The sequence below is a fragment of the Pundamilia nyererei genome, unplaced genomic scaffold (assembly GCF_000239375.1).
Source record: "Pundamilia nyererei isolate P.nyererei 1_Seehausen unplaced genomic scaffold, PunNye1.0 scaffold00156, whole genome shotgun sequence".
NCBI lineage: Eukaryota > Metazoa > Chordata > Actinopteri > Cichliformes > Cichlidae > Pundamilia > Pundamilia nyererei.
Window position 1 is genome coordinate 1,406,739 of NW_005187557.1, and position 26,249 is coordinate 1,432,987.

A 26,249-nucleotide genomic window follows, 5' to 3' on the forward strand; every position below is an offset into this window, starting at 1 on the left:
ATAGATAGATAGATAGATAGATAGATAGATAGATAGATAGATAGATAGATAGATAGATAGATAGATAGATAGATAGATAGATAGATAGATGTTTTCTTCTGATTGGCTGTCTATCTTTGAACAGGATGTCTGAACAGGTGGCTTGGGCTACTGTGCTAAAACCTGACCTGTGTGCCTGAGATGATTACATTAGAGATATACCCTCTCACTGACATAAGACAGAATAATTTACTTCCTTGTATCGGATTAAGACCTTATAATTATTGTAAACCTTTGCAATAATTACAATGTAATGTTGTGGTGTAAAGAGGAAAATTTAAAAAGCTGTCACTGTCCAAATACTTGCTCTAACTGTATAACACAGCAGCTGGTCTGCTAATCAACTCCTGATGAGCTTTGCTAAATCAAAAAGGGGTGTCTTTTTATGCCCTTCATAATATTTAGAAAAGGGTAAAAAAAACAAAAAACATTCCAGCACATTTACTTTTAGAGACAGTGTTGGAGAAAGGAATTTCACAGGACTTCATTTTATTTCTTTTCAATACAAGTGAAAACAGAGGACACCCACCCATCTAGCAATTCTAAAAGGAGTTGGTGTAACACTTGAAAGCAGTAAGAAGGTCAGAGCAATTCTGTAAAGATGCTAAGAATATCTTGTTATTAACTAAACATAAGAAATGACCAGCAAGTGGTACAACGTGATTTGCCAGCGAGCTACTTGTCAACAGCGCATGTGGAGTGGATTGCTGCCTACACACCGGCTTTCTCCTTTCACCCAAATTTCTTGAATCCCCCACTCAGCTCAGATGGAGTACTTTGCATAAATGTCAAAGAAATGTATTTCAGTCTGAAGTGAGAAAAAAAATGTGCAAAGCAAACACTTTTTATGGCTGAACCATGGGGACTGTAAGCAGAGGTTACAGGAAACATTTTTGCCCATTTGATTTCTGCAGATCTCTATTTTTGGCACGTCTTCTTTTTAAATGGAGCAGATACCTTAAAGTGCACACATCTAAATGTTGCATGTGTCGAAGACTGTGCTTTTTGCACATTTATGTCTTACACACTTCACTCACTTATTACCATTACTTATTAAAATTATTCATGATGAACAGACAGACGTTCATGTTACTTGGACTTATATTTTTAATATTTAAATGTCTCCTTTTTGTAAATGTCCTGGATCCCCTTTTTTTCAGCTTCCACACAGCTTTATAAAGCTACTGCACACTCAGAAAATTCAAATTGTTTCATAGCTCTTTCAGTGTTGCCATCAAAGTCCATTCATTTCAGCTCTCAGGCTAGTCTGTAATGTAGGCCGATTAAAGCTGACAAAGCTAATAATTCTGAAATATAATGAATATGAATATTTTTAACTTAGTGTTAGCACTAAATGAGAATTCTGCTGTCAGAAACATTCATACAGTCTCTACATGGATGCAGATACTTGACACTGTAACTGCCTTTACATCATGGAGCCCTGCTCTCAAAGACTTACACAGATGTATCTCTATCTGTGTAGCAGGATTTAAGAAATAAGCACTCAAAGTTTTAAAAACATGTTTAGAGCCGTGTTCTGTCTGTATGAAACGTGATGCCAGGTAGCTGGTTGACTGATTGCAACTAATAGACTTACATTAGTTAGCTAGTTAGCTAGCTAGTGAAAGAATCGATAACTCAGGGGAAAATAAGGACACTAAAACTAAAAATCTGTTTGAGGGAATCACTGTTGGGCTGCCTCTGACTGCAACAATGAGTTTTATGTTAAAATACCAAAGATATACTGTCCACTTTCGCTCTCTGTCTCTTTAGCAGTAAGTGGCTATGCATTGTTTAGCTAGCAATGAAACGGAAAAATCCAGCCGTTAGCCGTAATGCTCGGGTTTGTAAAGCGCTTTATAAATGAGCACTATGTCAGTTTTTGAGAGCAGAGCACCATGATGTAAATTAGCCTTTATATGTTTATTGTTTAATGTACTCTTTAATCAGGACCAAATTACCTCTGTAAACACAGTCACCATTCAAACCACTGCTGCCCATATGAATATAAAATATGTTCAATATTTAAAATTCAATAAACAAAAAAACAAACAGAGACATACACACACATATATTTACTGCTGGCCTTTATATATAATATTTGTAATACTGCTTTTAAAACTATTTCTTATCAAACAGACAAATAAGCACATTTCCAGAGTATTAGCTCCACTTTAATCCCTGTGAATAATTGTGTTGCCGTGTACCACATTCTTGGATCAGCATTAATTTAACTGCAGAGTAAATGCTCTCAGAAATGTCCAACTTTAGCCTTGTAAAAAAAACACATGTATGCAAATATGGTTTGGTATAGTCATGACATTATCAACAAAAGCAGAATATGCAGGCGACTCATTTATGGTCAAACACTGCTTCAGACAGTGGTACATGCGCATCACTCGTTTAGACTAACCACACATTCATATAAGAATAGCAACAAGTGAAATATTAAAGGTTTTAAAACAAACACTATTTCAGAAACAAAGTATGTCCTCAACAGACTAGCTGCTCTGAAGCTGTACTTAAGCTAAACGCTAATGCCAGCATACTGACATGCTCACATGGCCTAATTCACAAACAGTGGATAGCCACACATCTCAGATTATACTGAGTGTATGATTGTTTCACACACACACAAAGCCAGGATTCATCAACATTTTCTCAACTGAATTTGTTATACAACACTTTTTTAATTTAACTGGGCAACAATTTCCCGGCTAGGTTTCATCAACACAGAGAACAAACAAAACAGTAAATAAAAGAAAAAAAAATAGATGATCATGCTGCTGTTTCACATGTGCAGTATATAAAATACATCCCAGGGGGGCAGAACCAGCTCATGAACTATCTCAATCTCCATAAAGGAAAGATAAACAACTTCTACCTACTGCGAAAAAGGTAATCAAAAAGAAACATTTTGTTAATGAGTTTGAGGTGTACGACTGTAATAATTCATTCTAACATAAAGTTCTTGGGTTTTGAAGTATTTTTTTGTCTACCATAATTCACCTTTGTTTGTTTTTTGTTTTTCAGCATAATTTGCTCAAAGTGTGGCTCTTTGCTTACTACTTTGCTTAGTGTCTATGAAGAAAAATGTTGCTTACTCCTGGTTTAGCATATTAAAACTGCATTGACTAAAACAAGATTTCCATCCTTGTTGGATGTCATCACTTACAGTTTAATCCATCTCTTAAGTCTGATCTCAATAGCCGTTTCCGGGTCCAAACTCCTCTTCAGTTTCTAAACTCAAGCAAACAGTGCTGCATCACTGAGTTAAAAACTGTCTAAATGCTTTCATCTTTTTAATAAAATGATCAGTGTGTCTTCTCTACCAGGTGTAACAAGGAAGATATTAACCCTAAATTCCTTTTTGAAGCATCCTTTAATGCTTTGAGTACTCCAGGAGGGTAGAAAAGCACTACATAAGAATCAGCCCATTTACTTTTTGGAAAGGTTTGCCTTTTTTGGCTTCCTCCTCGTTGTTTTGTCTTTCTCTGGGTTTCTCACTTAGAATGACATCATCTACTCCATGATCCACCTCAAATTAAACACACTTCATTCTTTAAAAGAAGACAGGCATGGGTATATGCAGATTGCAGATAGCAAGCATGTGCTCATGTATACAGAATTATTCTGACTCCCTAACCTAAACATATGGTAAGAACAAAACTTGTCCATGCGTATGTTTTATTAGTGTAACTGTAATGTTGCATGTGCATTTATTTTCTGCACAGGATAAACAGAATTTGTGTGCATAAATTAATAAATTACACCCAGTAAGTAGCTAACAAGTTTTCGCTATCTTGGTTTAGCAGATTAGTATGCTAATGTTTGCTAAGCACATTGCAAGATACCAAATGGGACACTGGCAGTGGATCCTTTTGGTTGTAGATTACAAAGTTGGCTATTTGTGGACTTGGCTTGTATAGTGGTTCCCACAGGAAGTGTTGATGCATTGTATGGATGTGCTTTGTGTGCAGCAACGTTTAGATAGTTGGTGCATGTCGAAATAAAATTCAGTTGAATGAAGACACCCAAGATTTGCAAGCAGAGCATTACATTGTAATGAGATACTTAAAGTTATAATGTTTCAGTGTATATGAATTATGCTAATAGCAGCTAGCTGTACTCAAGATTAAGTAAAAATACTTGAGTTTGATAGGCTACAAGGCTTCCGGGCATTATAATAATATTTCCTGATCCTGAAACTATCCTGTTCAGCAAACAGGGATTAGGGCATATTTATTTTGCCTCATGCATGCTGTCCTCCCTGTAAATGTAGAACTCAGAGTGGGAGTTCGCATTCGTTTTGATTTTGATTAGTCACTCTTTGTTGTGCCTGCAGGGGGTGCTATTTTACATAAATCTTACATAATCTACCTTTGAGCTGAAGAGGGATGGGGTGGAGGGGATTTCATGGGATTTCTTTCAGCACCAAAATATCTCCTAGAAGTATAGGTCTTATTCTCTGTAGAAGGCAGCTTTAACATCTAACATGTATTTTTCCATTTTCTGCCAGGCAGTCTCTGTTTGGCATGCGTTACCTTCCTAGAGCTTATATATTGGAAGTAAAAGCATCCTTCAGTGTAGTTTAAATAAGTAGGGTGCTTTCAGGGTGCTTCAAAAACATTTTTTATTTTGGGGTGGGGGCTACAAAGGTTCCAGCAGGAACCCTCTGAGGCTTCTCTCCAGTTGTTTAAAGATTACTTTTCTTTCTGCTTACCTTTCCACATTAACTTTTAATACTGCTCCAAGAAATCTCTGAAATACTTATTAAAGCTGTAGTCTACAGTTTTTCAGGACCAAGCCTCAAGTTTAACAATGATGCATGGTGGTGTGTGGGACTCTGACATGAAATTTGCTTCAGTGCTTCTTAGACCATTGTCAGATACCCTGTCCTCCTAAAACATTAACAATACCGAAATATCTGATGAGTTCATACTGTGAAACAGGTAGAAAATGTTAGTCAACAGTGTGCTGCAGACAAAACACTGCTTTAAATATGGGTTTAAACATTGATGTGAGGTTGCACTTCATGTCATGCATATCCCACATCATAGGATAAAAACAATTCTTTGAATGGCTGTGGTATAGTATATGTGTATTAGCAGTGTTTTTCTTTGCAGTGTTAACATTTGTGGCCAACAGCAAGAGGAACATTTGGAAGATTCTAACGATATAAACCCTCCTCGTTAGTCACACACCCTGTATTAATGAGCAAATATAGAAGCAATTTACTTTTTGTGGCTGGTAAATTAATCAATTAGTATCAGTTGTTGTTTTTCAGTTTATCTATATTGCGCTTTATCTGAAATCAAAGATGAGAGGTTCAGGGTTGATTATGATTCTGTTCTTTCGTCCTGCCTCAACAGTTCTCAGTGTTGATTAGGCTGATCAGCAGTACTTGATATCTGCGCTTTTACTTATGCTGCAAATGCGTCTTAAAAATAAAACATGAAGCACAGGATTTAGCAAGACTTGTATGCTGACATAAAGTGACTGCTCTAGCTGAATGGAAATTTGCATTTTTATATTTATCACAGAATTTATTGACACCAATAACCAGATAATATAAACCAACTGGGAACCAGCAGACAATCATGTGCTTATTTCACAGCAAATAGGCACCCAATTTGAATTTAAATCAGGGTTTACCTGTGTCAGTGCAACTATATAGAGCTGGTTAATTAGTCCTTTAAAACAAAATACTGTAAGCTGTCTCTGTCTTTGAAAATTAAATAGTTCATTTGAACATTCTTAAGATATTTTTGTCATTAAGCAGTAAAAACATTTTGGTTTATGAAAAATGTCACATTTTCATTTTCTGCATGGAGGGAAAAACTGGAAAACTCTCAAAGCTAATTTGTGCAGCATAGTGAGCACATACAAACTTCACACATGGACAAAACCTGAGTTAAAAGACCAACACAGTAACCATGAAGCCATCTACTGGTTTTAGACTTGTTACCATGTTGATTATAAGAGTGTTAGGACCACTTTGGTATCAGATTGGCGACCTGTCCAGGGTGTACCCGCCTCGCCCTATGGTAGCTGTGATAGGCTGCAGCCCCCTTCCCTCCATGACCCTGATAAGGATAAGCTGAAGAGAATGGATGCATGGATACAAGTGTTTGAGACTGATTTTACTTTTGAAGTCAGCCTCAAGTATAGTTGGTATTCCACACTTGACTTGAAGAACCAGAAGTTGCTGTGTCGACCCTTTTGGAACGATATAACAATGTCTCAAAAGCAGGAATGCTTGTTCTGCGAGCTAAACTGTTACAGTCCCGGCATACTATTTTTGGCTCCATTTTCCCCTTCTTTTTGTTATCCAGTCACCCATCCAGATCCAGCAACATCCTGACTCTTCACATTATTTTCTGCTCTGTGTATAACCTATTAAATGAACTAAGAATGGTGAAAGGTGGAGGAAACAACAGGAAGGACTAAACAATTATACAGCGATTAAGAATTGGTCATTCCAACTTCAGCAGACATCAAACTTGTGATTTCAATCAGTGTAAATAAAAAATATCACTGAAAAATGGAAGCATGTTCTGTTTTCATGTGAGAAAGATGAAGAAGAAAGAAGGGCTGCACCTACAGGACCACAACATCTGAGTGTGGGGACTCGGCTCAGAGAGGAAAATTAATATTTATGTTTTGAAGCAAAATGTACCAATGTTACACAACTGAACAACAGTACAGACTGTGGAAAACAATAGAAGACCATAATCTAAAGGAAGCAGTAATGCAACTGGGATACCCCTCCAATGATGTCACTCCTGCAACTCAAGTGAAATCATTCGAGGCATCTCTGTGCTTGTTTTTGCCTCACACAACACTCAAGACACCCTGGACAGAGGGTACATCTCTGGATCGCCACTTCACACCACATAACCCCTCTCTCCACACAAACCAGCTACAGGGTGGGCCATTCACCGTAATAACGTTGCGTTGAAACCAAGTGACATTACCAATAAGTTTGATGTGTCACATGGCCCTCTTCCTATTGAAAAAACAAAAGTTGTATCCAAGATGGCTGACTTCTAAATGTCCACCATGGTCACCACCCATCTGGAGTTTGCCCCTCACATATACTAATGTGCCACAAACAGGACTTTAATATCACCAACCATTCCCATTTTATTACGGTGTATCCATATAAATGGCCCACCCTGTAGTTTCCACCAGTCCTTACAAGGATATCCAGCTACTCGGCTGCATCAGCCAGCTTCTAATTACCTAAAGCTTAGATCTGAAAAATATCTAACTGTTTTGTAATTACATGAAGCTATGTTCTGCTGTGGTAATTCTAATTTCTCAGTTCTTCTTTTCCCTCTTGTGTAATCAAATTCCTACCACATTTTCCCCCCAGGAGCTAATATTATTATATTATTCTCGAGGTCTGCTATACAGAGACATCTTCAGGAATGTAAATCCAGAGGTGCAAAGCACTGGTTACACTGAATAACAGGAAGGCCTGATTAAAGAGCTGGCACAGTTCTGGAAAGAAATTCTTTGGACAGATAAAACCAGGATTAACCTGTACTAGAATCAAGAGAAAAGTAGCAGGATGAATTCTGAAGTGTACAGGGAAATACTCTCAGCTCACGTTCAGTCAAACGATGCAGAAGTGATCAGAGAGCACTTCACAGTGCAAATGAATAATTACCTAAAAGGTGCTTCAAAAGCAACCCAAGGGTTTCTCAAGGCAATTATATAGGATATTTTTCAATGGCCAAGTGATTCACCTGATCTCAGCAGAGGATGCTTTTCAGTTACTGAAGACACAGGTGACGGTAGTGAGACCCACAAACATGCAGCAGCTGGAGGTGGTTGCAGTAAAGTCCTGGCAGAGCATCTCAAGGGAGGAAGGTAAGCATTTGATGATGTCCATGTTTTCTAGACTTCAGACAGTCGCTGACTGCACAGGACTTTCATTCAACTAGATTGAAATAGTCCAGTTACTTTGGAGACTAACATAAAAATGCTCAAATTAGATTACACAACAACCTATATTACACAGCATAATATCTCCATACAGAAAGCCCCCAAATATAAAAGAAGAATCAGCAGACTCCATATTTGATAACTTTATTACAATACTGTTCAGCTTTGTGAAATTGCTATAGCGTCCACTGAAATGGATGTGGGCATAATTTAAAATTAAATATAAGTTCATCACCTTATTCTAATTAAATATTGGTTTTCTGCAGGCAGTGAAGTTAGGTAACATTAATTTGTCCTTACTCTCTCATCTCAGCTTGGCTGTTTTTTTTTCTTCTTCTTTTTCAATTAAACATCCATCTGGAAAACAGACATCTCCAGTGAGTGAGGGTTTGTTCAAATGCTTCAGTTCACTGCCCATAAATGCACTTTAGGGTGCTAGGGCTGTCAGGCCAGCTCTTTTTGCTGGATAATATATTGTTCCAGAAATAATTGCAATAAACAATAATAGTCATTTTAAGACCTCAGAGCACAGAGAAAGGGTGGGGGTACAGAAACACAGCATGTCTTTTCTGCTCATTTGATTTAGGTAATGTGAAAAAACATCTGTCTGTATTTTGTTATTTTTGTTCTGTGTCCAGAAATGATTTTTGATAATAATTAATGTCTGTAGCATTGCTTTGATAAATTCAACAAGTCCAATTTTGTCTTGAGGATACAAAATTCACAATTCTCATGGAAGTCCTAGGCACTCCCCACCTTTGTGCTGAAACCATAGTACCTTCACCATGCAACATATAATCATCATACAATGACCATACTTAATTAAAATGAGTAACTAAATTGACGCTGTTTGTTTTTTAACATTTACTCAGTAGTTTCTTTCTATATCTTTGGCCACACAATGATGTACCGGAGCAAACTTGTTTTGTTTTTCTATTTGACTTTTCTAAGTATAGAAGACTTCTGCACTGGCAAGCGCAAAGACTCATGAGATGGTTAATGTTTAACAACAAATTGTTAATTTAGTAGTGTTGTGATCATTATTTCAGCCATGTTGTGTTTAGACTCTGATTCCTGTGAATGTGTTATGTTGTTTCTAGTGCTGTGTGCACAGATTTAGCTAGAAATGGGCCACCGTGACTGAGGCTTCTCTGGCAACTGACTTTATTTTCACCCTGTTTTACAGCAACAACAGCAATGACAAATTCTTTGGTAAGTCATTTCTCAGCTGGCTTCAACAAATAAGAAACACATATTAATAAATTAATTATTCTAAAAATAGAACAAAGATGGTTTATCATCTCATCCACATTTACCTCCTCTTCACCTAACCTACAGCCTCTCTCTCATCCACCGTTCACATTGCTCTGCCTCGGTCTGCAGCTCGATTTGTGTGATTTGCTCGTAGTAGTTCTCCACAATCTGCCCTGGCTTAACATGTCATCCATGGCAATTTCAGTCCTGCAGTAATTTTTCATCTTTTATCTAACTGCAGTCCTATATATATTTATTTATCAATCACATCTAGCTAGGTGGTTCATGTTTGTAACAGAAGATCCATGCACACAGCATTGCAAGGTAAGTGGATGTTTCCTCAACTGCTTGTGCAGCTTTCAAGCTCCCACAATTCTTTTCCATCCAGCAACGCTCTCTTATCAGGTCCTATGAATCCCACTCAAATAGGGGATGCATGATTAGATGATGGAGATCTGCTCAGCCTCACCTGACACCACACCCTAAACCCACTGCTCCACCCCTGCCCTGCAGCTGAGCCAGAAACCATACCCTGCCACAATGTTATATGTTGTGCAAACAACATATGTTACAAATTTTAAGAGTAGCTTTTTACATTGAAATGTGGTCAAAATAATTCTGTGTATAAGTGATTCTTGGTATAAGTGGCTGCAATGGTTCTTTTACTTCCTCCCCCCTTTGAATTATAAATTGACCAATTTTAGGAAAAGTCATGAAATATCAGATGATGACATTTTATTTAAAGAGAGTTACATGATTTGTAAAATGCCAAAGAGTCGAAATAACCTGTAGTGGTGATGCAAACAGAGAAAAATAAGCCATACAATGGTGATTTGAAAACTAAAGGAACGGTGAAAAGTAGACACCGAGTTGGGATTGTTTGTTTCAAAAAACAGCTTTCATACTCAAGAATAAAACTTGAACACAAAATTGATTTTTTCTTCATGTGCCCATGCTTTGACTTCAGAGATTACACTGGGATTCGCATCAGCAGCAAGGAGTCAGTAACATAAAAGAAATGAAACCAAATTTGGGGGATTTAAAGAAGGAGAACATTACTGGAGCAGAAGATACTGACAGGCAGGCACTTTTATTTATTTGCAAGTCAAACCTGTAACCCTTTTGAAAACTTTAATAACAGAGTTTACATACATCACCTGCATGTAAAAGCAGGGTTAATACAACCAATGTGTTAATTGTTACAGTTATTGCTTTATATCCCAGAATGCTAACTAACCAACTAAGGTCATGTTTAAGTGGGAAAACATCTTTCACGAGGGGGAGGCCAGACTATCAGCACTGCATATTCATGAAAAGCTCGACTGAGTGACTGTGACTGGTGATTATGAATTTGTCTACTTTCATCACATTCATTCTGGTGGAAGGCTACAAAGTATTAAGCCTATACAAAAGTCTTTTCATGCACTCAGGAGGAAATGGAAGCAATAAAAGAAGCTAAACCAAATTTGTAGATAGCAAAGAGAAATTGTCAGAGGTGGATACAGGAGATCACTAGCCATTGGAGATAAGGAAAAACTCAATAATGGCGATATTATCCTTTAAGCTGATTACTAGCCCCCATGAGATGAACTGACCTAATCTGACAAAGAGATTTTGTGTGTTTACTTGGATGATGAGAAAGTTTCAGGTCTGATTCAGATATTTACTAGATCCAACAGAAGAAAGCAGTTCTTTTCTAAGAACTCCGGTCCTTTTATTAACCGGAGGTGAGCATCTGCCTGTTTCGCCTCCTCCTCCCTCTATTCTTTTCTGCAGCTCTGCTTTGATAACAACATCTGTGACATAAACTTTATAGAAGAATTTGGCTGTTTGATCAATGGAAATGAAAACGATACAGTTTGTAAGCCACACAGGCACTAGTCTGTGTTCGCAATTCTAAGAAATGAGATGAAGTCTCTCCTGCTGTGAAGCTCAGCGGGTAAGTCCAGCACAACAGTGAATCAAAAGTTGAGTAACACCACCAGCTGCAAATTCATGTCTTCACTCACTCAAAGAAAGTTTTATAACAAAATCTGGACTCCCACCTGTGGCGTGCACCAACCCAGTTTCCCAGAAATTACCTTTTCATAAATTCAATTACGTTTTTGCAACATAAGGTAACAGGTAGCATGTTTTTAGAGTTGACAATGATGCCACAGAGGCAAAAAATGAAAAGTTAGTGTCAGAGAAAGTTTGTCATTTTGTCTAAATGTAAATAAGATATCTTAATTTACCATTGTCTGCAATCCCTACTCTTAATTTCACTGCAGTTACTGAACTGACAACTTATTCAGCATCAGTACTACATACATTTTTTATTCCAGCATCAGAGAACTGATTTTGTCAAACTTACACATACATCCACACTGAGCTGGACTATTAAAAAGGCACCAGAGCCACAGGGTTGATCTATCCATATAAAGAGAGCATGAGCAGTATAAAAGATATACATAGCTTCTGCTTGCTAAAGAGAAGCAGTGCAGAAGTGCCTATCACCCAGATAATTTTTAATGGCATGAAGGGGGCGACACTCTTTAGAAGTCCATGTGAAAACAGCTCTTGGCTTCCTCGCTCTGTCACTCAAGTAAACATTTTCCTGATTAGTTTCAGGTCTTGTTGAATAAATTATGAAGTTCAGTTTGTGACTTATGATCATTATAAGAGGCAGAAAGGAAGATTGCCCAGTGATTGCTAACAACTTGTCATCATTAACAAGTCGTTAGCCAATGAGCATGCAGTGTCCTGTTTGTCTGTGAGATCCACCGCTGGCTTGTTAAACCCTATATTTAATTGAAATAGTACAAAGATACTATATCCTATATTGGAACAGGTAATTATTTGCTGTTTTGCTGGGAGTAGGACAACAATAAACTGATTGGTTCATTAGTAACATGACTGGGTAGAAATGAGTTTTAGGAGTAATGACAGGGAGAAAATCAAGCATTGCTTATTTCAGCAGGACAATACAAAGCTACAAAGAGCATGGGTCCTTACTAAAGCGAAAGGCTAAAGTGGGCTGTCTGATATCAAAGCTGGTTACATTTTAAAAACATTTGACACTTTTTGATGTAACATAGTGGTAAACAAGCCTCTTTTACAGCTTGTTGGAAACATGTTACTGGCAATATTTTCTATGCAGTTTAAATAATTTGAAAGGCATCTCTGGCTTGAATGTTATTGCCCCACATTATCTTTAGTAAGTATTAATCATTTTAATAAATTATAGCCCTTTTTAAAATGTACTTTCCCTAATACTCCATGGTACACCCAGATAACACATTCATTTAACAGCACTAACATACAGCAATACCAGTGATCCTCAAAGCTCCAGTTAAAACTATTAGCACACAAATCTACGCCCTTAAGTATGATATTTTTCCCCACAGCATTAGATTTTTTAAAAAAAAAGACAAAAGAAATTAAATATTCAATTGCAGCCCAAACTATTATGAAAACTCCAATCAGAGTCTAGAAGTAATATAGTAGTAGGATTTAACTAAAGCAGGGGGTTGTTCTGAGATGAATGACTGTGCAGACAAAAGCACACCAGGGGAGCAAAGCAGCCAGCAGCAATAATAACAGCTGCAGTATGTTCTGAGTGCCGGAATCCCATACCAATGGATACAGCAGCTCATTTGCATGTTTGCAAGGTTTTGGGTCTGAGCGGTCAGGTGGCAAAGCAGACTCCCCTTTACACTAAAAATAACATCCAATTTTTCTTAATTATGCAAGAAGATGCACTCAGCTGAAGTGCAGCTGAATCTGAAGAAGCATCTTAGTTTGTTTTGTTGTTTTTTTAAATTTTTGGTTATAAAAATGTTTTACGTGGTTCAAATGTTGCCCCTCACCTTTTTTCCCCTTCAAGGAATATCCCCGCACAAGAAACGTCTGCATACATCCACACTGAGCTGCACTATTAAAAAGGCACCAGAGCCACAGGGTTGATCTAGCCATATAAAGAGAGCATGAGCAGTATAAAAGATATACATAGCTTCTGCTTGCAAAAGGGAAGCAGTGCAGAAGTGCCTATCACCCAGATAATTTTTAATGGCATGAAGGGGGCGACACTCTTTGGGTTGTATAGAAGTCCATGTGAAAACAGCTCTTGGCTTCCTCGCTCTGTCACTCAAGTAAACATTTTCCTGATTAGTTTCAGGTCTTGTTTAATAAATTATGAAGTTCAGTTTATGATCATTATAAGAGGCAGAAAGGAAGGTTACTCAGTGATTGCTAACAACTTGTCGTCATTAACAAGTCGTTAGCCAATGAGCATGCAGTCTCCTCTGTTTGTCCGTGAGATCCACCGCTGGCTTGTTAAACCCTATATTTAATTGAAATAGTACAAAGATACTATATCCTATAATATACTGTCTCACCTTTTTTCCCCCTCAAGGAATATCCCCGCACAAGAAACGTCTGCATACATACAGCACAGCTTCAGACAGCAGGTCTGCTAAAGAAATTCAATTTTACATCTCAACATGATTTTCTAGAACATTTTTCTGTAAGAATATAAGCCAACCTCAATTCACATTTATTGACAAGAAATTACATTAGAGGTATACCAATAAAGCAAATAAGTGTGGATCTACTGTCTGCAACGCAGATCTTATTTTTATATAAGACAAAACCTGATGATACCGACGACAGCTCTAAACTTTACCCATGTGACTGCATAGAGGATGCAAATATCTGTATAATGGGTGGTTTCTCAGTTTGGCTTTAAATGCAATCTAAGATATGATATGCTTAAAAGCAACAAAAACCTTCTTATTAACTTTCTTGCAGAGGGGTGGATGAAAAATCTGTGTTAAACCCCTACGTGTCCATATAGCCAGAGGCAGGCTAGCTCAGCTTTGCATAAAACAGCTAGACTAACTCAGCCCAAAGCTAACAAAATCCTCCTACCAGCACATATAAAGTTCAGACTACTTGGTTTAAAACAGCAGAGTAAAAATGACACATTGCGGATTCATGGCAGGTATTCAGTTTTTAATTTTAAGGTGTTTTATATTGTAAGTTATAGATCCTGCAATATTACTGTGCTGGTCTGATTGTTTCCCCTCCGTTTTGTCTTTTACATAATTAACAATGAGTGAAATTTAGGGGCAATCATTGTCATCATAGCTGGAGAAACAACAGCTGCAATTAAATTTTTCACTCGATATGCATAGACACATTTATTCTAATAATTATTCACTGAAAATCCCAATTAAAGCCGTGAAAGCAGCACTCTTTATGTACTTACAATTAACTTCCTGAAGCTGCTGTAGGTTTTTATGACACCATATTTAAAAATCAATAAGGAAGTATTAACAGGGACCCATAATAGCAGACACCCTAAACGGTTCGGTAGTGTTGCAAAGAAATATATGTGCATCGTTAAGTGGACATTATAATGCTATATAGTAACTCTTTGAACACTCACAGAAAAGCAGCTGAGTAAATGAGCGGGGAAGAGACTGCATATCGTCAGTGTCCCACTTCAAGAGCTAATGTGGGGCACAAAACACACAAAAAAAGAAAGAGTAAGGAGAGCAGGACCACAAAACTCTAGCTACACTCGCTTTTTTAAACATAAACTATGCCCAATAACGACTATTTATCAGGTTATTACTGCCATTACATCAAGATGCAAGTGTTGTGAAACAAATCACATGTTCATGCATTGGGCACCTCAGCCATGTGTTTGTACACCACTTTGCATTATCATTAGTTATTATTAATCTTTGGTTCTCTTGCACAGTGTGTCTTTTCTCCAGTTTCCTCCCCTCACCCCCAGCCCCTCAGCCTGAGGTAAAAGGGAGTTTTTCCTTCCCACTCTCATAATCGGTCGTCTGATTGTTGGGGTTTTCTTTGTATTATTATCCTGTTGGTATTTTACAATATAAAGTGCCTTGATGTGATTTGTTGTCGTGATTTGGCACTGCATGCCTGCTGCTATGCAACAATGCCATGTTTTGCATCTTCCACAGTGACAGTTCAGTGTGGTGCTGCTGCGATGTATTAATGACTTATCATCAGGATGTGAAAAAGCTGTGTTAGCTGAACAGTTCCATACATGTTATTACTTGTTGAGACAACTGTTGAGCAGAAGCTGCTGCAGAAGGAGGTATCTGGATTGAGATTGATGGAGGCTGAGTTTGAGCTAAACGTGTTCTGTGCTGCTCATGATATTCAGACTCATATTAAAAGTAGCTGGCGGAGATTTGGCTTTTGTTCCTTTGTTCCAAGCTGTGCACTGAGTGAAGGACGACAGGCTGCTTAGGCATTTGTTAAATTATGAAAATGCCATTGTAAAAATCTGACCTGTTATCAAATGCTGATCAAGAAGCAAGAAATTGGAGTAATTTATATATATTTTAATGTAGCTTATTCTGATATTCAAAAGAGTTTTTATTGGCCTATTGTCCTGCCCACCATGAAGATGATTTAAAATAATGAAAAAAAGTGAGAAGTTGGGGTAATTCTTACTTAAACTTTTTCTTGTACTATACAGGAGGTAAATTGCATCCTTTTTTGCATCTCTATAAAAGGCAAGCTCACTCGCCACTTTAGTCAGCTTGAGCCAAGATCTAAATCTAGATCCATCTGATCTAGCTAGAGAAGAGCAACTAGATGAGCTAGAGGAAGTTTACAAAAATGTTCTTGTGCAGCCACCTTTTTATCTGGCTCCTTCTGGGTCTCCCTCACACTCCACTTTCTATAGTGTACAAAAGTTCGGCTCTCTGTTGCTTGCCCATAACCACCATGCAGGTTTCCCAAGGTATGCGACTGGGGCTCTGTCCACCACCTTCTTTACTCTCACAGAGGCTGCTTTTGCAAGACTGGCTATACAAAAACACCCCCTAGCCATGCCCAAACTCCCAGCCAGACAACCATATTCAGTAAATGCACGATATGTGTTATGTTTCTGAATAATCGTAGTAAATAAGCAACATAACAATAGCAACCAAAAAACGTGTGATTACGACTTTTGCTATAATTAAGCAGTCTTCCTCTGGGCACTTGGAGGGTGCATCATCTGCCACATTTTGCCCTTTAACAATGACCAGGATTGCCACAAAAGCTGACAGGCTCTTGATTTGCTTCTTTTCCACCTTTACCCAAATTTCATGAAATTTGGCTGTGCAGTTTTTACATAACCTTGATCACAAATACTTAAATAAATGGAAAACATACCTCTGCTTTGGCTCTTGCTTTAGTGGAGGAATGACACTGGTACGCTTCTTGAAGTGCTACATCATGCCACAGGCCGGACAGGGGCTCTGGTCAGTGTAGAGGGGAAGATGAATGGCTCCAAACACCAAGTTGTTTGAGGCGACAATCTGCTGCCCTCTGGAAGAAAAATACACTGCTAATGTCAAAGAAGAATTTCATCTTTCAACTTGACAACAACCCAAAGAACACAGTCAAGTCAACCACCCAGTCAGCCTAAAGGATGTCTTTTTCCTGGATCCCTCCATTTCTACAAACTCTGTGGACAGAACCAAAAAGAAAACTGCGTATAGGCTCATGAGCTGAAGACACAAATGTGGGACAATTTCTAAATCAGATTACTCGGGTGGTAGAAATCTTTTCAAAACAGTCATACCTATTATCAAAGCAAAAATTACGGGATGTTCAGCATTACGCAACGATGGAGGTTTTGCTTCCCCTTTTTTAATACATTGCCCGAAATTAGCTGCTTCTCATTTCTACCTTTGGCTCTTTATTTCAGCATATCCAAAGGAAAATGGAAAAATCAGCTTTGATTTAATAGGGTTTCATTCCAGCCTACAAGGCAATAAATACTAGAAAATTAGAAAGAGTCTGTACATTTCTGATATCCCTGGTATACCCATGCAGAAGCCAGCCAGATGTACTTCCAATACTGATTACAGAACTGAAGACAGTAATTATTCATAACCATTTCAGAAGCCAACTAGCATGTCTGTGTTGCTCTGATGAAGACTGGTGCCCATTCTCCTCCATTTCAAGGATTTCTCGAACGAAACATTAATAAGCTCGACTGCAAAGTGTTCAGAAAATAAAAGTTCTAAAATTATAAGACGGTTATGAGAGGTTTAGAGCACTAATAAACTCTCAGTAAACTCTCAGTAAAACGAATGCTGATAAAGTGACACAAATTAGTTGTGTATGATTTGTATGCTGTAAATGAAGGTGTAGCTTTTGGTAGTCCAAATGTCCCGATTTAGAAAAACTGGCCCAGTACAAATGTTCAACATAACAATTTTTCTGTTAGCCACAACTATTGCGCTTTACTATAGTCAACCAATTCTGATTGGTTATTATTGTTTGAGGGATGTCTGTTTGACTGACAGGTGTACCGACACAGGGAGCTGGAGCTGATAGCTGTCTACTGGGCCTCATCTGGTCACTCAAGTTGTGGACCAAAAGCACTCATGTTGAGGCAAAGTCCAAATCCGGTGTATGACATCCAAAGGCTATGTCCATCTATTATATATACAGTGTAGCCTGTTGAAAAGGCACATATACAGAGTATATTGGCCCAACTGTATTTATTCACAATGTATCTTGTTGTGAAATAAGAAAATCAATGCAGAGCCTGTGCATAAACACGATATAATCCATGCTGGTTTACACTTTCAAAGGTTATATCAAATCAGTGTGTATGAAACTCAACGATTACACATGAGGTGTTTCAACTGCTATACTGGGATTAACTGAATTGCAATTTGCTTTAGTTTCAAAGCTGTTTTCATCAGAGATAGCTGCACCCAGTCACAAGGTTCAGAAAACCCACCACTCGCTATCTACCCAGCATCAAATGACAGTCTCATTAGTAACATGCTGGGCAACAGTGGTGATTACTGCACAGTAAAAGGACCGATTCCCTTCCCTGAGGTGTTAGCACTGACACAGAGCTTAAAGGCGAAAGGATATTGGACTTGCAATTACAAGTTACCACAAACATGACTGCAAATAAATGGTAATAATACCCTGTAGCTGTCATTGTCTTACAAATTCACTTGTTGTTGCTGTCCATGCAACGTTTGAGCAACATTAAGATTAACTTAGTTTACCTTGAAGACTGGAGGGGGACAGCAATACAGCAGGGTTATTTCTAAAAGCTGCCAAACATCCCTTTGACAGGGTAACTTATTGCACTGAAGTAAGCTAACTTCTTCATCTCCATATTTATAGTCACAGGCAAGAATTCCCAATGTCACACCAATGAGATAAGAGGGTTTTCAATCCATCCATTCGTCGATCCATCCTCCTGTGCATATTCCAATTCAGGTATTTTTGGCATAGCAAAAATCTCTGTTTTTCCCTCCACTGGTCCAGCTTGTATCATAATAAGCTCCTCATTACGAACCTAAATCTCAAATTTGGCTTGTCTCAGGTATTCTAAGTGCTCTGGCAGTTAAGCAAACAGGAGTATTTACATTTCTCCCACCTCATTATTCCTGAGATGACCTCCAGAGCAAAGTAAAGCTACAGTGGGCCCAGTCTAGGAGAAGTCCTTTCCATTGAGCCAAAGTGCAGAGTTGCAGTGTTGCTGTTTTTCATAGTATGTTTAATTAATGAAGTGTTATTAACGGTGGTTGCAGTGAAGCATTAGGGGAAGTAATGATTTCACTATCAGTAATTATAGCAGTGATAGGCCTGTTTATTCCAATTAGTCTTCATATGGCAGTAATTTGCTGTTTTTGTTATTCTTTATGGTTTGTCGATTTTTATACATATATATTAAATGGACTCTTGCAACTTAGTTAAGACTAATTGTTGCTGGTGCTTAATATCCTGCTGATAATAACTCACTTTCTCATCGATGACGTGCTTCATATAATATACTGATATGCAGAATTCGTAGGCTGCTATCATAAAGCACACACTGCCAAAGCTCTGCGCCTAAACACAACATTTCCTGGAAAAATAAACAGAAAAAACAACAATTCAAACACATCCACATCATCCCCAGCTCTCTTGTAGAGCGTTAACGTTTTTTGCCTACAGCTGCAAACACAACGCAGCTCCAAAGCGTTTTTTAAGCGCTTCTTCTATTGCTCCATCCATCAAGATATGGCACATTGTCTAAATCCGCTTTACATCTCAAATTCCCATTGTGATCAAAGAACAAAGGCACGACACATTCGGGTATTACTGTGAACCCTAGATGCTGGAGCTGCAAGACAAAAACAAAGCTTTTGACTTTGTGGCACAAAAAGACAGAGGTCTTTTGTCCTCCGGAGCACGGCGACGCTAGGCACGTTTTGCTTGAGTCATACACAGGTCACACTTCCTTGGCCTCTTCTACAGACTTTATGATTGGGCATTGTGATTGCTGCAGATTTGGACCAGTTAGTCAAGATTAATGGGGGTCAAAGATGGATTTTCTCCCATGGCAGAGACGCATCATGACTCTCAATCACGCGTGGGAAAAAAAAATCTCACACTATTCCAGCTTACTCTGTGGGATCCTGGTGTGAGTTTCCAGCGCGCTGTGAAAAGCAGCAGCATTCTCTCTTGATTGAATCGCCGCCGTTTCTCCACAGATTTTACCTCCACGTTGCAACTGCACTGAATTAAAAATTTAGAATGTGGCTTTAATTGATTTGAACATTCATATTTCCCCCGCAAAGAGCAAAACAGACTTAATTACACAATTGTTCTCTTATCTGCTCTGTACTCTGTGGACAGAACCTCTCTGATGCCAGCTATTGTTCAGTCACAGGATGAACTTATTTTTCCTCTGTAAAGCACAGGTAAACAAACCCTGCACAGGCTGCGCTTGGTGTTGATGTGCTGCCACCTCACATCGCCTGAAGTGTTAGAAATCCGAAACAAAGAGGTGTGATGTGTGACGACGAGTGTATCAAAAGATTACACTAATTTTTCAGAACCTTTCTTTCATGCCGGCTTCCAAAAAAAAAAGAAAAGAAAAAAAAAAGGCTTGCTCAGCTGCGTAGCATGAAATAACCTTTTGCAGCTGTTTTTCAGCTTCGCCATTTCAGCAAAGTTGTCCTGATATGGTGCCCACCCTCTTCCCCTCTCCTCTACCTGTCTGTCTCCGCTGTCTGCCTTCATTTAAGAGGCCACAGCTACATAATGCCAAGGCCAGCGGCTTTGCTGGGAGCACCTGGTGAGTTAAAGGCTGGGCCAGGTGGTACACAGCTTTGACTGCCAATTAGTGCGGTGACCATGTGAGAGCTGCCCGAGATAACTTCTAATTAACGACGGACCTCCGAGGCATAACAATTAGCCTTTCCTTCAAATAAATCCACAAAAAACGTATCCACGTGTCAAGCCCACTAACTAAATTACTTTGTGCTGGCAAATAAAACCCATGAAGACAAAACAGCAGTTAAAGTTACGTAGAAAGTAGCTGCAAATGACAGCTTGTATATCATAGTGACTTACTGTTGATACGTATTGTAACAGTAAGTCTCTATTAAAGAAGAGAATGAAGGCATTTTTCCTGACAAGGTCATAGATACTGCGGGGCTGTCAACAGGACTATAAGTAGAATGAAAGGAAGCAAAGATGCTTTACATTGAGGACGACACTGAAGTAGGCATGCACGCATTCACACTAACTGATTGGACCAGAAAATGATTAGACAGCACTGGAACAATTTGTGTAGACAATGACAAGATGAAAGTCAAGGACGAGGCACGTGCGTCCATGGGAAAGACAATGAAAAAAATCACAGGAAGAACTCCCGAGGACACCGCTGTGATATGGAGATGTATGGTTATGTTGCTGGGAGGAAACATCTGCCTGCACGATACAGTATGGCTTTACATAATGCATCAGCTGTGGGCTCCCTTCCTCTGCTCCTCCAAAGGCACCTGCCAATAAGCATTATCAAACAAGCAGTCGCGGATAAAAAGCCACGCTGTAATTTTGACAAGCCTAATTGCAGGACTGATGTGCAGTCTCGATGTTGTTGATTGCACTCGGGAAAGATTACGGCAGCAATCACAGGAACGGCTCGCTTTGTTGCCGCATTCAAATTGTCATTTTGTAATCGTCTGTGATTAAAACCTCAGAAGGGGGGGGGGGGGGGGGGGGGGGGGGGGGGGGTGCAGCCTAGGTGCTTTTTTGTAGATTCGCTCATACAGTAAACTCCAATCCATTCTCCACATGTTGCCAGACTACAAGAAGCCTGTTTATCCTGGAGAATGGTGCTGAGGTGTTTCTTGGAAAATAGCCAGGACTGTTAAGTGGAAACAGAGGGCAAATCAAAAAGCCGGGGAGAAGTCCGAAGGGAATACTATGAAGGAAAAAGACTGTGTGACAGAGCACAGAAGCCTGAACAAAAGACACTAAGTATTAGTGAAATACCCTTGTACAGGCTGCAGATGCATGTGGACCACCACCCCGGGGAACTGGAAACATTTTTTGCTGTTGCTGCTGCTGCTGCACTCGCGGTCCCAGACCTTGCTCTAAAGCTGTGTACTTAAAGGGCCTGATTGGGTTTGTGGTGAGCCACGGGGATTCCTCTGTCTGGAGCGGAGACTCTGAATGCCAGAGCTGAATAACTGATTACAGTGAAGCCTTCACTGACTTAGCATAGCCTTTACACCACGGCAGCTTAAGCTGGAAATACCTCGCAGGAAAGATCTGAAAACAAAACTGGAAGTCAGATTGTTAGAGAAACTTACTCAAACTTTGAACGAGCTGTTAGGCGTGCTCGTGGAACGCTATACGTTATACCACGGCGTGCTTTGAAGTAGAAAGAGCAGCACACGAGTGCGGCTGCAGTTTCGTCAGACTTTTTGCTTGCAGCGTGTCTTCATCTGGCTGGCAGCTGGTGAGAGGCTGCCATGATTCACTGTGACTCATTGCCTCTTCCATGCACCGTTGTTGAAAGGAGCTCACAAAGGACTTTTCATTCTGAAGAATCATACCTTTCTTTTAAATTAAAAGACGCACATTAAGATGAGACGGCCGACACCCAGAGCTGTCCGAAGTACATATTATCAGAATAACACACATTTCTCTCCAAATAGCCCCACTATCTTATACGGCGTAACAAATGGCAATTGCTTATGGCAACCACATTTTCTTGATATAATTGGGTTCCTTGATAACGGATGCCACCAAAAGCAACCCATCTCCATCTCTGCCACCCTCCTTTCTAAATGCTGCAGCACGGTCCCCCACCCACCCCAAGGTCACGCCATCCAGTCTGATTGGAGACATGATGAGGAACTGGCTGAGCTAATGGGTTCTACTTGCTTATTATTTATAATGGCAAGGAGAGGTTTCAGGAGAAAATGAACCAGCCTGCTGGCAGACGCCTTCATTAGTAAATGAGGTGACGTCTCGTGCAAAATACAGATCATTACAAAACTCATAAACCTGGAGTTTATGAACACTGGGATATTAAGCATACAATGGAACCCGGAGTGATTAATGTTTACAACAAACTGAAAGGATTTCTGACAGCGAACATTGTTGCTTTAACTTAATGAGGCTGCTTGCAGCATCCCCCAGACAGCTCCTGAAATGTACTCAGCACAGACCTGTTTCCCTTTCAGTAGATATTGACAGTCATTGATACCAACACTGGTATCGGACTAATACTGGCATGATAGGATCGATACTTTGTTTCTACCCTGTAAGTTCAGTATATAGCCCGACTGAATTGTGTTAAACATATACCTTAAACGTTTTTGCATTTACTCTCATGGTTATTTTATTCATAGCCTAGAGCACATTTAAACAACAGCAGTTAACCATAAGTACTTTAGAAACAGCTACATTTAAATTCTAGGTCTCCAAAAACACACACAGTTTGAAAATACACGGAAAGTTGACAAAGCTGACCCATGACACGAAGCTCTCGCCTACATAAGCTGCCTTAACAAGTAAAAAGTATCAGTATAGTCAGTACTGACCCTCTTGGTACCTTTTTTGGCACTGCTACTGTATATTCAACAGTTACCCTGAACGCAGTGAATGGTCCATGCAGCATATCTCTGCCTTCTTTGGATGCTTTGATGGGATAAGAGTATAAGAGGATGAGTTTGTCCTTTTGGTCATTTTTCTCTTAAATCTCGAAGAACAGAAATGTGGGAAATCCAAATCCAGTCCTCAAAGAGAATAAGTTGTTTTTCTCAACATGACCCTCCAGTGCGAGCTGTTTCCTTTATTAAGAGATATTTACACAAACAGAGTGAAATATGATTTACGGCCACCGATAACTGTTCTCCTAACTGTGCACATTTCAGCATGACACTTTCTCAACATTAGAAAGCATGCATCTCTTTTCTCTCAGTGCGCAACTGAATAATTGTGCAGATTTTTTTATTTTTGTTGCAGCAGAAAGTTGCAGCGCAACACCTTCTCAGCCGCACTTTAAAATACTTTAAAAACCTGCACGCGCGCCGCTCACTGTAAGGCACCTAAGCTTAAAAGCTATACGTAGAATAGGACGTGATTATTACCGCAGTCCACACAGTTAGAGCCACGCGCGGTGATCCCACACTCACCTAAAGTCAGTCCCCGGAGCTGCGGGCGAAGTCCCTTTATTCCCGCGCGGAGTGACGGCGGCTTCAGCTTCAGCTCCACAAACAACGGAATAATGCAAATCAGCCACAAGCTACAGCTCCAAAGGTCCAATTTAAAGGAGCAGGGAGGAAGAGGGGGGGATAGCGCCAAACTGGCAACCTCGCACCGTTGCCTGTTTGAATGTGACAGCGCTGGGAGGAGGTTTACTCCCCCCCTCCTGGAACAAGCGGCACATCCGTGCGTTTTTGCTTTTCTTGGGGGGGTTTCAGTTTGTTTCCGTGAAGGAGGGAAGGCTGGAAACAGGTTTTCTCACGTAAACGGACTACACGTTACTCTCTCCCAGGCAGTGAGGAGCATGCATTTTAATTCCTGAGCGCTGACCATGAGGGGCACAGCGCTGCTACGCCCCTCAGCATCCTCACTCGCACACACTTGCATCAGGATGTTTTTATTTTTTCTTCCTTTCCCTTCCTTTGGCATGCGTGACCGGGTCCTGGTGTTAGCCCGCAGCTCGGTGCCGCAGGAATCACCAAGCGCTTATAAAGTGATAAAGAATTTATTTCATCAATTTATGGGTCTTTTTTCATCATTCTCTCTCACTCATTCCTTTTCCTCTATTAAAATAAATATATAAATAAATGCAAGGGTAAATGACAAGCTCATCCCCAGTTAATATCTGCCGAGAATCTTTAAGGTTAAAACTTTGGAAAGCTTCCAATGAATTTTGCTTACAAGACCAGTACGGCTGATTTCCATACTGTACTGTAAGTGCTGCTGACTAATAGGATAATAGAGGTGACTGGTAGCTTAACTGCAGTGAGTTTAAGCAGGGTGAACTCACCCAAGCTGAAGTTCACTCAGCCATAATAGCCTCAGGCCTGCAGAGACCTGTTAGTTTTTCATGCCCTTGGCTAAGGTGACTGCATACCCTCACACCCTCAGGCCATAGGAAATATTTACTGTCATTGGGTTTCATTGAAAGTGTCTGGAATTATTTTTGCAGCAACCTTTATCAGATCCATTGAGTCAGCCGAATCATATTTCAAGGCCTGCAATGTGAACTCACAGTGTGAAGAAATATGTGGCAAATAAGTTATTGAAACTTTTTTTTAAAGCATACAAAAAATTAGATGTAACTAGAAGGAAAAACTATATTTTAATGGTTAGAAATTGAAATACATGAGGTTAAAGGAAGCGCATTGCTTGCTTAATCAAAGCCAAGACTACGTCTTTTATAAGTGAAGCCTCGCCTGTAGTTCTGTGGCATGCCCTGCATGAGTTCTGAGCCCAGAGGCCCTGAAAGCTGCTGTTTGAATGCAGATAAGTTCATCATTTGATAAAACATTTCCTTTCTGGTTTCAGAGCTGCATGCTGTCTTAGGCTCAACAGATGGTTGGGCACTTGGCTAGATGGGGACTTGACGGGCCAGCTGAACATACACGGTGGAATGATGGCTTCTAGCAGAGAGAGCGTGTGTGTGCAGGGGGGCTGGTGGGAATGGAGTTTGTGAAGAGTGAGGGAGGAGGTGCAGATAATGTGGTTAGGCTGGAAGCCGGGCAGTAGGAATGGAGTCCCATTTAGAGGGATGTCCCATAATATCTTTTTCTCTCTCTTTTTATCTTTTTTTCCCTGCTTTGGGCAACATCTCTGGTTGTGATGGAGGATGTGGTTTCATTTGTTGCCATGGGGTTTAGGACCAAATCTACTGGCTTATAATACTGCGTTTAAAATATTGAAGATACTCATTGTGGTTGTTGTATTTCCTTGACCTTCAATATTTAACCAAGGGTGACAAACATTTGGCCCGTAGGCCAGAACTGGTCCCTCAGACACACAAAAGGTCCTGGTCACATTAGCAGTAATACACAGACATGCAAATGAAAGAAAAGTTATAATTATTTCTCAACCTTGATTAAAATAATTTTTTTTAACAAGTTTGGAAATCCATTGTAATCTTAATATTGTAGTTCACATGTAATGAGACAAAGGGAATATGAATAAACGATTATCATCCAGTGGTTTCTAAATATACTGACTTCATTGTATAAAACTTTGGCAATGTGTAATATGAACATTTATCTTTGTAATTTTTTTCTTTAATAAGACAAAAATAATTAAAAGTAAATTAAGATGTATTATTGCATTGGTGCTCCATCCCCATCTGCAAAATAGCAAGACTCTGGACCTCCTATAGCAGGTCAGCACTTCCAGTATCTAGTGTGTAAGTGTGTGAGGATGCACAACACCCACTTTTTAGAGCACTTTGTAGAACTGGTGAGGTTAAAAGGCCCTATGTAAGTGCAGAGCATTTACCTTTTTTACACCAGATATTTTGGCATATCATAGCAGGGAAAGCTAAAGTATCTGCTGTGAGTCCTATTTCATTCTACTTTGAATGTAACTCAAAATCAAGCAGTCTGTAGTACTGTTCAAGATTGTTTTTTTGTTCTTGTAATTTTAGAATTCATTTTGGCACCAATTAACAGTATTTTTAATTAACTAGTCAGTTTGTTCTC

The 26,249-nt window shown here is 39.4% G+C and overlaps 1 protein-coding gene across 1 annotated transcript in view; it reads right to left on the reverse strand.

Moving 5' to 3' along the window:
- LOC102200994 (CMP-N-acetylneuraminate-beta-galactosamide-alpha-2,3-sialyltransferase 1-like) overlaps positions 1-24,072 on the reverse strand; it is a 93,248-nt gene extending 69,176 nt beyond the window's left edge. Inside the window, exons 1-2 of the mRNA XM_005745259.1 lie at positions 23,715-24,072; positions 16,429-16,584 (exon numbers count right to left, since the gene is read on the reverse strand). The gene's annotated coding sequence lies outside the window, so the exon portion shown is untranslated. The remainder of the gene's footprint in view (positions 1-16,428; positions 16,585-23,714) is intronic.
- Positions 24,073-26,249: the final 2,177 nt, after the last annotated feature.